This window comes from Melanotaenia boesemani, chromosome 20 (genome assembly GCF_017639745.1).
Source record: "Melanotaenia boesemani isolate fMelBoe1 chromosome 20, fMelBoe1.pri, whole genome shotgun sequence".
Lineage (NCBI taxonomy): Eukaryota > Metazoa > Chordata > Actinopteri > Atheriniformes > Melanotaeniidae > Melanotaenia > Melanotaenia boesemani.
Window position 1 is genome coordinate 22,748,673 of NC_055701.1, and position 14,536 is coordinate 22,763,208.

Sequence of the window (14,536 nt, forward strand, 5' to 3'; positions counted from 1 at the left end):
TGCATCCACTGGAAGATGTGGTTCCACCCCATAGAGCAGGTAATAGGGAGAATAACCGGTGGTTGCACGCGGGGTAACATTGTAAGCATATATCAGCTCTGGTAAATGCTCAGGCCACCGCTTCTTTTTTCCAGCTGGAAGCGTGCGCAGCAACTCATGCAAGGTACGGTTAAACCGTTCACACTGCGCATTGCCAGTGGGATGATGAGGTGTTGTGCGCGTTTTCTTCACCCCATACAACTTACAGAGCTCAGCAATCACCTCCGACTCAAAGTTACGGCCCTGATCAGAGTGTAGCCGCTCGGGTATGCCATACTTCATGAACCACTCCTTCAACAGCACTTTTGCTGTAGTCTCGGCTTTTTGGTCACGAGTTGGGAAAGCCTGCGTAAACTTTGTAAACACATCCGTGATCACCAACACATTTTCTCTCCCATCCGTGGCTGGTTCCAACACTGTAAAGTCTACAGCCACCACCTCCAATGGCCTTGTAGCCAGGAATGACTTCATGGGTGGATGAATTTTTGGAAATGGCATCTTAGTCAAGATGCACCTCTGACAGTTCTTCACCCAATGTTCTACATCTTTATGCATTCCAACCCAGAAAACCCTCTGCCGCAGTAGCTGCAGAGTCCTCTCTATTCCTTGATGACCCATAGAGTCATGCGTGCTCTCCATTATCTGTTTCTGCAAACAGTTCGGCACAAGTAACTGGAAACAGGTTCCATGGTGTGCATCCTCAACCACCCGATACAACAGTCCATCCCTCTCCCGGATGTACTTCCACTGTTTAAACAATAACATTACTGCTTTAGGCAGACCTCTTCTCTCTCGTGGAGTTGGCCTCCGTTTTTGACTCCAAAACGGTTGAAAGACACTGAGAACGGAGTCCTGACTCTGAAACATCCTCAGCTCCTCTTTTGTATACCCTGGAAAAGTAGGTGTGGCTTCGTCGGCTCTAGACTGAGCTACGCCTGCCTCCTGAGCTCTGACTTGGTTGACTTGGCAACATTTAATGCCTGTGGAAACCAATTCAGGCTCTAGAAACGTCCCCCTGCAAATGACATTGCAGATAGTTATACAGTCATCAAACTGTTCATCATCCACATCGGGTTCAGGCTCCCCTGCTAACGGGTGCCATGATAACGCATCAGCTGCAGAATTACATCGTCCAGGACGATACTGCACATCAAAATCAAAAGCAGCCAGTTGTGCCACCCATCTCTGCTCAATAGCTCCCAACTTTGCACTCTTAAGATGGCACAATGGGTTGTTATCAGTCACAACCGTAAACCTGGAGCCCAGTAAGTAACCCCGAAACTTCTCGACTATAGCCCACCTGAGAGCCAACAGCTCCAGTTTCATGCTGCTATAGTTTTTGTCATTCTTTTCCGCATTTCTGAGCCGTCTGCTTGCATATGCGATCACCCTTTTTTTAGCATCCTGCTGCTGGTATAATATGGCTCCAAGCCCCTGCCCGCTTGCATCAGTCTCCAAGATGAAAGGGCGGGTGAAGTCCGCATACCCCAAAACAGGTGCTGTGGTAAGACTCCTTTTCAACGTGTCAAATGCCTCCTGACAATCAGCATTCCACACTTCACTTAACTTCTGACTTGCTGGGCCTGACAAGCCCTGTCTATTGCAGCGATTCACCACATCGTGTAAGGGTGCTGCAATTTTTGAGAAGCCCTCCACATATCTCCTATAATAGCTGCACAGGCCCAGGAAGGACTGCAACTCCTTCACACTAGATGGTACAGGCCACTCTTTCACCGCCTTTATCTTAGAGGGATCTGTTGCGATACCATCAGTCGATATCTGATGACCCAGAAATCTCACCTCCTTCTGCAGAAAATGACACTTCTCTTGCTTTACTTTGAGGCCCGTGTGTTTCAGACGCTTAAACACGATGTCAAGTCTTTCCAGGTGAGACTGAAATGAAGGCGAGTATACCAGAATATCGTCTAGATACACTAGCATTATCTCAAAAATCAGGTCATTCATAGATGCCTGCATCAGCCTTTGAAAAGTTGCCGGCCCGTTACAGACACCCATGGGCATCCGCAGATACTCAAAAAGCCCGAACGGCGTTGTGAAAGCAGTCTTATGCCTGTCACACTCATCCACTGCCACCTGGTGGTACCCACTTGCAAGGTCAATGGTGGAAAAGTACTTGGCCCCTTTTAACGCATCAAAGCTCTCATCAATGCGTGGCAAAGGGAACGCATCCTTTTTTGTTTTCAGATTCAGCTTGCGATAATCCACGCACAGCCTTATGCTGCCATCTCTCTTCCGGACCACCACCACAGGTGAAGCATATGAGCTTTCACTCTCCTGGATGATGCCCTTTTTCAGCAGCCTTGAGATGTGCTCCTGAACTTCCTTATACTGGTTTGGTGGAATGCGCCTATAAGGCTGTGTGACAGGCGTGTCATCAGTCACTTTTATTTCATGTTTCACTTTATCAGTGAACCCCAGGTCATCGTCATCTTCCACAAAAACATCCAGGTATCTGGACAGTAATGCCTGTAGTGAGGCTCGCTCTTCCTCGGTGCCTCCAATGTTCAGTTTATCTAAAACTGACTGCACTTTGCTGTCACATTGTTCATCTTTAGGATAAACAGAGACCTGTTCCACATCAGCAGAGATGCGATGGAACTTAACTTCACCAGCCCTGTCACTCTCTACACACTTGGCTGTGGAGATAATACCCACTCTGGTTCTTGGGCTGAGCCACACATCTTCAGATGAGAAGTTCACCAGCTGAAGTGGCAACAGAGTGTTCGTTTTGTCTACCAGGGTTGGTACGATAACTATCCCTGGAGGGAGTGGTGTATTTCCAGGTTCTATTATCAGTTGGCTGACTTCACTCCTTTCATACGCATGACCTTTAACCAGAATTGTGGCCACCGAAGCAGCAGGAACACGCACTTTGTCTCTCCCTGCAACCCTGGCGACGTTTTTTCTCTCAACAGTACTAGTCTGAATTCTCTGGAAAGCACTTCTCCAGCCGGAGTCTAAAGAGCTCCCCATGACAGTGTCAAACTCTGCTGTGACTAGCTGCTGACACCTGCTTATCACATTCATACCAATGATGCATGGTTCTGATATCGTGGCCTGATTAGTAGCTTTTAGAACCAAAAAGCCACAGTTTGGGATCTTTAAACCCATTGTTTCAACTTGTAGTTCCACATAACCTTGATACGGAATTTCAAGCCCATTTGCTGCAGTTAGTCTGAGCCAACTAGAAGTAGCCAGCATGGAATCGTCATCACCATACAAATGTTTCCTGAAAAACTCGTCTGAGATTGTGCTAACCTCACTGCCTGTATCCAGCAAACCACGGGCTGGAGTACCATTTAGTTCAAGGTTAACTACTGGACATCTACCGATAGCACGTTCGATTAGTTGCTCACGTGATATCTCAGAAGGTGCTGAGTCTCCTTTCCTCCCCTGCATTGCCCGACTCACTGCAACCAGGGGTTCCCGTTTCCCTGCTGACTTGACATGGGAACGTTTTCTGTACCTCTACGTTTTTTCTGTGGACATTGTCTTGCAATATGGCCTTCACTCTGACATCTGAAGCATATTGGTCTACCATCGGCAGTGAACCTTGGTGAGTTCTGCGACATCTCACCTGTTGTGGCGTATTTCAGATTGTGAGTGGTCAAATCCTTTACAGCTTTAGAGAGTTCAGAGATTACCTTACCCTGCTCAGCCAGTAGTTTCACCACGTCATCTAATGAAACAGATTTATCGCCATGTGACTGTGATGTGTGGACCTGCCCTTTGTCTGCCAGAGCCTTCATGGCATTTTCCAAACATCCAGCTCTCTCACTAGCATTCACAGCTGTGCACTGGGCCTCTGTCCCACTGTGATTACTGGTCTTCGTTTTATTTTTCACACACTTTACACTCGTTGACGTGTCTTCTGCAGCCCATAAATAAGCTTCTTCCCGCACTTCGATCAAAGATGCTGCGGGGTGCGATCTGACGTATTTACGCAGCTCCCATCTCAAAGCAGCATCCCTTAAACCTTCCACAAACTGATCTCTTAACGCCTCCTTCTCATTGGCGAGTGCGTGGGGGTAACGCCTCAGTACTGAACTTAATAACTGTGATAGGGCATGAGAAAAGTCACGTATATTTTGACCTTCATTCTGTTTGTAACTATAGAAGTCCTGTAATAGCTGAGAAGAGCCACGTTTATCCCCAAAAGCTTCCTGAAGGTAATGAAATAAATCACTTATCTGATCCGTTCCCTCATCTTTGCGCAGTCGCACCTCCTCTAAAGCAGAACCTCTTAACAGAGACATGACAAAATCAAATTGCTCAGGTGGGGACTGGTTCCTGGCAGAGAGCACACGTTCTACCTCTTCGATGAACTCATCCACCGACCTCCCATCCTTATCGATATTCCCACTAAAGGGTGCAATGTGACGCTCTCGAGGCACATACTCATATGATCTAGCCGGTACAGCATTCAGAGAGGATATAGCAGTCATAAATTCTTGTTGCTGTCTAGTCAGGTTGCTTATCTGCGTTTGTACATCATTTTGATCGATGTCGTCTCCAGACTCACTGTCCTGATTATTCTCCATCCCCGGTTCTTCCTCAGCAGAGATGTCTCTCCCTTGGACTGACATTTCACAATATAGTTTTCTGTGTATTTGCACAACTCAGTCTTAAACCTGGCTTTTTGCACCAACAGCAAAGGATAAAGTTGTTGCCGGAGTCAATGATGTCCCTCGAATCCCTTCTCTGGTCTGCCCAACGTCCACTCCAGCCAGCTGCAATGATTCCCTCTCCGCTGACCCAACGCTGTCCACCGCACCAGAACCCACAGGAAGCCTCCTCCGTGGACCGTCTCTCCAGATGCAACTATCCCAGTCCTCACAATTCACCGACGGGTCTCTCTTCGCCACTGCCGTATCTCGTGCCGTGCCCGCCGTACTCAAAAAGTAGTTAAACTGGCCAAAAATGAAAAGGAAACCCCACTCCTGGTACCAAGATTTGTAGCCGGGTTTACAGAACACACGTGACTCCAAATAAACTGTCTTTGTGGGATCTTGGTTTCCCTTTTTTGTTTTTTATTTCGCGAGTCTTTTACTCATGGCCATAAAAGAAGAACAAACAAAAATGATATCTCCGTTGTGCAGACACAAACAAAAAAAACAGAATTGAGCCAATCCAATAAGATACAACACAACAGTGCACGACACGGCAGTGGCACCTAAATGGATAAATAAAAACAAACCATTACCATCACACTGCCTATACAAGTACAACACTTTTGGCACATAAAGAACATGTTACACCATTTAACGTTGTACAAAAATATCTCATACACATAAAAGAAAAGTGAAATGGTCTTACCTAGCACATGTATTAACCTGCAACCCACATGTGCTGGTCTCATTCAATCATTCGCACTCCTAACACCATAATAACACACAATATGAACAAAATCCACCATATTAGATAATATTATATCATCTCCAAACAGTATTTTCTTGTTTAAATACTAAATAACAGAGGATTAATATAAATTGTTTCTCACCGCTGACATACGCAAATCTCCTTCCTACCGAGTGCTACCTGCTCACTTCCTGTTAAAATCTTTCCCATGAGCACTTTCAACACGGGGATACTGATGCTCAAATAAAAATAGTCCCCCTGCTGTCTGAACTTGGCATAACGTTTTTAACCTGCTTTAACCAATAATATTGAACAAAGTGGATTTTGTTTTTAGAGATTATGTCCATACCACCTTTCCATTCTTCCTCCACCTGGTTACATATAACATTTAGATTTAGATTTAAACATTTAGATTTAACATATGGCATATGGCGGTCGCCCTTGGGGGGGGGCACTCGTCCATTGCCGCCGGGCCTGATCCCCAGGAGTGCCCCCCCCCCCAAGGGCGGCCGTCCATCGGTGTGCCAGCGGCTGCCCTCCCTTGCTGGAACAACCAGATCAAGCTCAAGGCCAAGCTCGGACTCTGACAAATGTCAGACTAATTTCAGACGGGCTGGCGAGGCTATTTATATGAAATTTTTCAATCACGTGACCGAGGCCTTTTGTTTATTGCGTCATTCGACATAGGGTCCATGTTATCAAAGGGCTGCGTGTGTGTCTCATATTTTGCAGGCGCTTGTGGCAACAACGTGAGGTTGGCTACAGGAGCTAGAGAAATTGTAAAGATAGCCCTTGCTGTAACTGATATTTAGCTTTTTAAAAAAAACTGAAAAAAATAACTCATAAGATTTACTTAAAAAATCTATTGTAAGTATTTGCACACAAATGATTTAAGTAAAATTTAATACAATATCAAGTAATATTTACTTGCCAGTATCAAGTAAAATTAACTTACCATAAATCATAACAGTTGTGAAGATATTAAGTAACATTTACTTGATAACATCCAAGTTTTAAGTTATAGTTATTTAAACAAATTAATTTAAGTCTACTTGTTTTTCATTGACAGGAAAAATTTCTTCCTCAAAAATTTAAGTAAATTTTATATAGCTGTAGTATTTGTTCTTATGAAATAATTTAGTAGATTTTATTTTCTCGTGCTTGTCATTTTAATTTACTTGGTTGCATTACGTTACATTATTCAATAAAATTAGGTAATCATTGCAAGTTTTCTTTTGATAAATGTTACCAAATAAATTTACTCAATGCATTTAATATACATTTATCACATATCACACAACTAAATTACAATGCAATTTAAATGTTTATTTTTCAGTTCAAACAGTTCAACAAACAAGTACTATCAAAGTAAATCCACTACCATTGTAGATTGAATTGCCCAATCTTTCATGGAGCAGCCATTGAACAGACAGTATTACACAGACACTACATCCAAATATTAGGTAAAATATTAGAAACACTGTCGACACTGTTACTGTTAATAGCATTAGATTGTGCAGGTGTCACAATACTTTTGTACATACAGTACAGATCTGGAATAGTGCTTTTCAAATATGCAGTGAAAAACTTGCGACGCTCTGAAACAGAATTTAAACATTCATTACAGAAATATAATACTCGGATGGTCAAGAACGTTTAACACACAAACATGCTCAAAACAACTTTTAGGGTAAGGATACAAGCAGCCTCATAATCCTCTTTGTATACTCCTATTTAAATGGAGAGAAAAAAGAATGTACATGTAACGCATCTGACGGGACCAAAGCTTTTATGCGCAAATATCAGGACTGTGGACCTTGGATAGCAAATCAGTGTCTATAACAATCAGGTACAATACAGCTAACAGGCCCAAAGGAGACACAGTTTATCTGTGGAAGTGTTACAAAGGATTCAATTGTGTCAAACTCTAATCAGGAACTAGGTCTACTTAAAGGAGCTGCTCCACTCTAAGAGTGTCAGTAATCTCCAGCCTACAATAAGCACCAGACTTGCTTAAGGACAATGACAATTTATTTACAAACAACCCAAAATAACAAAAGAGACAATACAGGGTTTGTTGCACAGTTTCCTATCCTAAATTGTCCATGAACCCGACCGATCGGGCTCCAGTGCGAGAATGCGGATGTTGTTCCAGCTGTTTGGCCAAAAATAAAATAGAAATTAAATAAAAAAATACCTGAGCTCAGAGTATTTAAAGTGCACGTTGGGGCCCTTAAGGTTACTCCTACCGCCTCCTTGAAATGATGCAGTGTCGAGCGGTATCAGCAACCAGCGGTCGGAGGATCAGCCTGCAGTAGTTCTTTCCCACCAGGCAGGATGGCTCAGCCGAATCATTCAGTGAAGATCATCATGAAGAAGTTTATGCATGTGGAACCGGATACCCCCGGGAAAACCCAGCCTACACACAAGTGTGCAGGGGAATTAACCAACTTATATAATTCTTTCCACTAAACTAATATGAAAGCTCATTTACAGACACAAAAATCAACTTAAACATAGTAATTACTCATTTGAAAATGTAACAAACAATTAAATGCTCATGAAATATAAACGGAGCATACATAACGTTTACGCGGGGAAAAACATACCCTCACACATTTTTGTGGGGAAATTTGCATCCGCCGCCATATTAGAACTTGGCCTACTCAGCCACTAGCAGTCAGCAAATCAATTTCCTAATAACACGGCTAACACACATATACTGAACAAGTATAGCTTTACTGCTAACAACAACATTTTGGGAGCTGGTATAATATTTAAAAGAACATGTAATGGAGAAAAAACTCACCAGAAAGTTTTGTGTAATGGCGACTACCTGTCGGCCTCAATTCAGCCTCATGCGCACACAGCTAACATGACTTCTCACTCTAACAACACATTAAAACGTTTTGATTTCAACCATGAATTTTCCTTGAAACTTATCTACATTAATTAATCTGAACATACCCGACTCTCCGTGATATGGAACAGAGAATAGTAGTGTGTTTCTTGTTCAAAAACCCGCGGAGGAATGGAGGAAAGTTGTGGCGCAGCAGCTCAGAACACGTTGCAGCAAGTGATGCGTTTATAGACCATCGGAAAAAAATAGAAATTTCATACACTAGCGAATAACCAGGGTTACATTCTCCCCCTCTTAAATACATGAGTCCCTTCATGGAATTCTACCTAACAGGGGGTTGAAGTAGAATATGCAGAGAGAATATGTTTGCAAAACTCTCACAAAAATGAGCTAAGAGCCAAAATTAAAGGTTCACCTAACTCATCATAGGTTAATTTACGAGGCTGGCATCTCTCTCTGCCAGAACGCCTCAACTCCGCCTCTGGTTCTGGTAATTGTTCAGTAACACTGGTGCTGTTCTGATCCTCTTCAGGTTCAACCTGTTCAGGGATATCAATGACAACAAACTCTGGAGGATCTTCATCCAATGGAATGGGATGTGTGGCTACCTCAATATCTTCTGAGTTTAATGAAGGCTCAGGTGGGGAACAATGATTGGGTGTCTCCCGAGTGTGTGACCTAATTTGCGGATCTGCGCGGGGCAAGCTTGAATGGATCTCACCAGTAGGCAACTGGGGTCCAGTAATCAGCCCTTCAGTCTGGATGAAAGGACCTCTCGTTATTATTTCTGGAACCACAAAGTTTGGATAGACTCCATCCTCATCACTGTACACCTCATCTTCCAGACTGTCAAGGTCATTAGAACCCTGTACTTCTGTTTTGCTCCTGTTTCTCAGGTTTCTCCTCTTTGGAGTCTGTTGGGAACTGTGTTCTGATATTTCCTCCACAGGGAGGAAACCACATGGTAGGAGGAGATCCCTATGTAGGGTGCGGTTTGGTCCGTCTCCTGACTCAGGTTTTACAACATATACGGGACCATCACTGACTCGTTTTATCACAACATGGACCTTTTGTTCCCATCTGTCTGCGAGTTTGTGTTTACCTCTGATGTTCATGTTTCTAACCAAAACTGTCTCCTTCACACAGTTCTGCTACTCTAATCTTCTTGTCAAACCTAGTTTTGTTCCGTTCTCCAACCTTATGGGAGTTCTTTGCAGCTAGAATGTAGCTTTCCTCCAGGCGTTGGCGAAGGTTTTGTACGTACTCTGAGTGTGATTTGCGATTGGCAGTTTCTGGTTGAATACCTAAGACCAGGTCAATAGGTAGTCTGGGTTGTCTGCCAAACATTAGTTCATACGGGGAAAACCCGGTTGCGTCATTTCGCGTGCAATTGTACGCATGAACTAGAGGTTTGACAAAGTCCCTCCAATGACATTTATCCTTTTCTTCCAAAGTACCTAGCATCTCCAAGAGTGTTCGGTTAAAACGTTCCACCGGGTTTCCACGGGGATGATAAGGAGTGGTACGGATTTTTACTGTCCCCATCAACGCACACAACTCCTTGATTGTCTGGGATTCAAAATCCCTTCCCTGATCACTAAGTATGCGACTGGGGAACCCATAATGAACAATGAAGTTCTCCCACAACGCTTCTGCAACGGTTCTCGACTTTTGATCTTCAGTTGGCACTGCCATAGAAAATTTTGTGAAGTGGTCAGTGATGACTAAAACATTTCGCGTGTCTCGGTTATCTGGCTCAAGTGATAAATAGTCCATACAGACAAGTTCCAGCGGGTAGGTTGTTACAATATTTTCAAGAGGTGCTGCCCTTTGGGGCACTGCTTTCCTCCTGAAACAGCGTGGACACTGCCTGCACTTCTCCTCTATAAACTTTGCCATTTTTGGCCAGAAAAATCTGGCACGTGCAAGATGTAAAGCTCGTTCGGAACCGAGATGACCAACTTCATCGTGCACTCCACGCAACGCTCTCTCCCTGAACTCTTGGGGTAAGACTAACTGCCACACTGTGTTACCTTTGTCTGCCCACTTCCTGTATAACACTCCATCTCGTAGTTCAAGCCTTCTCCACTCCTTGAGAAGAAGCTTGACATCAGGAGATTCAAGGTTGGTCTCTCTGAAACTAGGTTTCTGAGCTTTTCCAAGGAAAGCGATGACACGTGAGATGACCGGGTCTCCTCGCTGAGCTTCGTACCAGTCAGAGCTTGTCATAGACGGTAGTGTGTCTTCTCCAAATATGTCTGTCACTGTGGATGGATCAACTGCAAGAGATTCTGCGACTAAGATTTGTTCTGGGTCTGAGCAGTGCTCAGCCTTTGTCCCCACAAAATGGCGCTGACACAAGGCGGATACCACTTCATGACTCATCTCTCTACTCACATCTAGGAGACGTTTCTTCAGGTCATCAATCCTATCCCTTTCTTTGATGAAAGCTTCATCTTCGACGGGAGGACCTTGTGGTCGTCGGGACAGCCCGTCTGCATCGCGGTTGGCATGACCGGCTCTGTACTTGATGGTGAACTGGTAAGTAGACAGAGCAGCCAACCAGCGATGTCCTGCAGCGTCTAACTTAGCAGATGTTAGCACATACGTGAGGGGATTGTTATCCGTCACGATAGTAAAGTTAGAGCCATAAAGATAACCATTGAATTTTTCACAAACTGCCCACTTCAAAGCTAGAAATTCGAGCTTGTGGGTGGGGTAGTTTCTCTCACTCTTAGAAAGTCCTCTGCTTGCATAAGCGACAACACTCAGCTTCCCGTCCTGCTCTTGGTACAGCGCTGCACCCAACCCATCACGACTGGCATCGGTGTGCAGGACATACGGTAACTGTGGATCGGCAAAAGCAAGGATAGGCGCAGATGTCAAGGCTTCAATGAGTGCTCTGAAAGCATTTTCACATTCAGGTGTCCACTCCTCTCCAAAAGGTAAGTTGGTGTTTGGAGGGGGTCTGGATTGTTCTCTGCGGTACACTTTACCTCTCTTTTTGGGTGGGTAATAACCGGCTGTAAGATTGTTTAGGGGCTTTGCAATCTTGGAGTATCCACTGACGAATCTCCGGTAATAGCCTGCAAAGCCTAAGAAGCATTTAAGCTCTTTCCTGGTTGAGGGACGAGGCCACGTTTTCAGGGCAAAAACCTTATCAGGATCCGTGTGAACTCCTTGAGCATCAACCACATGACCCAAGTATTTCACAGAGGGCCTGAAGAAGTGACACTTCTCCGGGGACAACTTCAACCCAAAGTCCTTCAAACGATTCAAAACTTCCATAAGCCTGACTTCATGCTCCTCCAAAGTGTCGGAAAAGACGATGAGGTCATCAAGAAACACAAGTACTTCGGTGAGGTTCAGGTCGCCAACGCACCTCTCCATTAGGTGTTGAAACGTGCTTGGAGCGTTCGTGACACCCTGAGGCAAGCGATTGAATTCATAGAACCCCAGAGGGCACACAAAAGCGGTTTTAGGCTTGTCCTCCTCAGCCATTTCAACCTGGTAATAACCAGATTTTAGGTCCATGACAGAGAACCATTTGGCACCACGTAGGGCTGTGAAAGTCTCCTCGATGTTTGGGAGGGCATAAGCATCCCTAATGGTTCGTGCATTTAACTTCCGATAGTCAACACATAATCTGATGGAACCGTCTTTTTTCCGTACGACAACTATCGGGGATGCGTAAGGGCTCTCTGACTCCCTGATAATTTTTGCATCAAGCAGTTCTTTAAGGTGCTGTTTGACAGCTTCCCTGTCGCTTGGGTGGATGGGCCTTGGCCGTTCCTTAAATGGTCTGTCGTCTTTTAATCGAATATGGTGTTTCACCATGGTGGTGTGACCATGAGACAGGTCATCGAGTGCAAAAACTTCCAGGATGGATTCAAGCTTGTTGGTGATACGCTCCTTCCATTCTGCTGAAACGGGCGACCCATCAAGACAAAGTTGAAGTTTTTTAGCATCTGGCTGATTATTACCAGGCGCATCTGAATTGGGTGTCAAAGAAGAAATATGCTGAGCAGCACATACCTGGGCAATTACAGTTCCTGGTTGCAGCGTGACGCTGTGACTATTTAAGTTCCATAAAACAACTAGGATTTTGCTCTTAGCCTTATGTGGAATGTCCATCGAGGCAGGTTCAAGAAACAAGCTACCAGGTAACTTCTGGTTTTCATGAGGCTCAAGGACAAAGCTAAGGTTGGGAATGTTCTTTCTCAGCCTCACACTACCCACGACACAGCACTTTTGGTTGCCTGGGATGGTGATCGGCACCTGTCCGTGCAACTTCACTGGATAAGTGTGGCTGTCACCAACTTGCGCGTGAGATAAATGTTTAAGTACCTGCACTACATCCTTAGAGCACAACCTGTGAATAAAACCTGGACCATCACGTTCAAATAACTTATCATGAAGTCTCAACAATGCATTAGTGCCAATCAAGAGGGGTGTGGTGCTGTTGAAACGGCAGTCAGGTACTACAAGAGCCAAAACCACAAACTCCTCTTCTTTGCCTGTAATGTTTTGAGGAAAGGTAATGCGGATTTCAACATAGCCAAGATAGGGGACATGCTGTCCTCCTGCCCCTTCAATCTCAAGCAACGCTTGAATTGGCTGAATGGGAAGGTGTGATAGTTTGCTTCTGTGAAATGACTCCGACATTGTAGTGACTTGTGAACCACTATCCATGATAGATTCACATTGTATATCCTCAACAAAAACAGAAGCTGCACAACGAGGACCTATAAGACCAGGTGGTAAACCAGATCTGGAGCTGAAATCTTCAGGTACTGTCTGAGTCTTTGTTTTACTTTGAGTACAGGCATTCTGTTCAACCAGGTTGGGACTGATATTGGCTTCAGCTCCTGAATGTCCCACTACAGTGGCCGCTACTAGTTTAAAGGAAAAAGGTCAGTAGTCTGTTGGGCTTGGAACCGGTCTCGCTTTTCTTTTAACTCTGCATTTTTCTGACGAACTAATGCCTGATTAGGTTCATTTGGGCAATGAGAAGCAATATGGTTATCTTCGCCACACCTGAAACAAAACCACGCTCTCGGCATCGAATGAGGTTTAACAGGTTTCCTAGTACTGCTACCCCTTGCTGTTGAGCATCCTTTACTGTCATTGTCACTCTCTTTAAGAAGTTTTTGGTTCTGAGTGAGCTCTCGGAGCTGTTTTGACAGCTCATCAATCTTGTTCTCTAATTTAACAGTCTCATCCTGTTTCTGTTTCAGTACTGCACTGCGCTCGCTGTCGACAGAAAGGTTCTTAGATTTCTGGCTCAGCTTCTCTACCTGCTTCGTAAGTTCATTCATCCTCCTTTCAAGTTTGGACATCTCACCCTGCTTTGCACTTGGCGCTGGAGCAGGTTCATCATCATAAAGAGATGCATCAAAGATTGAGTGGGCATGTGAAGCTGCTCTAGTATTACCAAGGTGTTTTTTCATCCTGTCTAGCTTGGCAGATCTACGGTCTTCTTCTGTTCTTACCATGAGCAGTAGTTCTGAGAATGGTGGTGGACTGTTCTTTTTGTTCTCCAACTGGAGAGCTAGGATGAGGCTCTGATCCCAGCAACCTCTAGTGAACTGTTTGAGTAAGTGTTCATTTAAGGTTCCAGCTGAGACTCCCCCTCTCGAAATGACCCTAGTAAGGAGGCTATGGAGTCTACTCAAAAACGCTGAGGGTTTTTCTCCAGTGTTCTGATTGGAACTGAGAAATGCTGCGAACAACTCCTCCCCATCCTCTATAACGCCAAAAGCAGAATCAAGCTGACCAATATAAGCGCTGGGTGGGGAACTCATACCAAGTAGCTTAACCACATCTGCTGCTGGGCTGAGCAGACTTTCCAGTATTTTCCTAACCTTTTGTGTATCATTAAGAGTGGGATCAGTAAGGAGAAGTTTCACCTGAGTATGCCAAGTTTCATAGTCTACCTCACCACTGGGTCTAGGAATGCGGCCAGAAAAGGTGCGTAGCCTAGTTGGTGTTGGCCCTGAAGTTAATGACTCATTTCTGATAATGTGCTCGACAATTACCTTCTGGACTGGTGGTGGGTTAACAAGACTTGGCTCAACATTAATGGAGTTCACGAAAGCACTGGCAGGTATACTGTGGACTTGCGCCTGGTTAGGAGGTTCACCATGATGACTACTCACAGAATCATGAATAGATACGTCACTATCTTGAGCTGCTTGAAGCGTTGGGTCAAGAATCCTGGGGTTGTGTTGAGTTTCCTGGACCTCATTCTGAATGATG